Raw genomic sequence first — 334 nt, forward strand, 5'->3', positions numbered from 1 at the left:
AGGGAAGGGAAGGGGAGGGAAGGGAAGGGGAGGGAAGGGAAGGGAAGGGAAAAAAAGATTCTCCTCTACCATCTACTACTATGACTGAAACTGCCCTATTTGATGTAGTTCCTTTGGTTTCAGACACTGACATGTCCTATTTAGATGAACATTTGTTACTTGGAAAGGACATTAATTTAATTATTAACAGGCACCATTTATCACTAGCATGAGTTTATCAGTTCCTTAGCTGAGAGCATTCCTCAATATAGGACACAAAATGGAAGTCTAAATCTAGGTGAGAAAGTCAGGAAAAGGTAGAGTACCAATGCTTACTTATAGGAAAGAGCTAGAA

Source organism: Gracilinanus agilis, chromosome 5, assembly GCF_016433145.1.
Source record: "Gracilinanus agilis isolate LMUSP501 chromosome 5, AgileGrace, whole genome shotgun sequence".
Classification (NCBI taxonomy): Eukaryota; Metazoa; Chordata; class Mammalia; order Didelphimorphia; family Didelphidae; genus Gracilinanus; species Gracilinanus agilis.